Source organism: Carlito syrichta, unplaced genomic scaffold (assembly GCF_000164805.1).
Source record: "Carlito syrichta isolate Samal-C Ts95f unplaced genomic scaffold, Tarsius_syrichta-2.0.1 Scaffold314112, whole genome shotgun sequence".
In the NCBI taxonomy this organism is placed as follows: Eukaryota; Metazoa; Chordata; class Mammalia; order Primates; family Tarsiidae; genus Carlito; species Carlito syrichta.
Window position 1 is genome coordinate 354738 of NW_007258208.1, and position 293 is coordinate 355030.

General features: G+C 40.6%; 1 protein-coding gene across 2 annotated transcripts in view; it reads right to left on the reverse strand.

Annotated features, from left to right (window-relative positions):
• The window catches only part of RXRG (retinoid X receptor gamma), a 49638-nt gene that overhangs the window by 20875 nt on the left and 28470 nt on the right, over positions 1-293 (reverse strand). The gene's annotated exons all lie outside the window — the stretch shown is intronic.

Sequence of the window (293 nt, forward strand, 5' to 3'; positions counted from 1 at the left end):
ACTGTTGGTGGGAGTGCAAACTAGTGCAACCTCTGTGGAAAACAGTGTGACGATTCCTAAAAGCTCTAAATATCGACCTCCCATATGACCCCGCAGTCCCCCTACTGGAAATACACCCAAAGAACTCAAATCACTCTATGAAAAAGGTACTTGCACACGTATGTTTAGTTCAGCATTGTTCACAATAGCAAGAACCTGGAATCAATCATGCTATCAATCAAAAGAGGACTGGATTTAAAAATGTGGTACATATGCACGATGGAATACTACGCAGCCATAAAAAAGAACAAAAT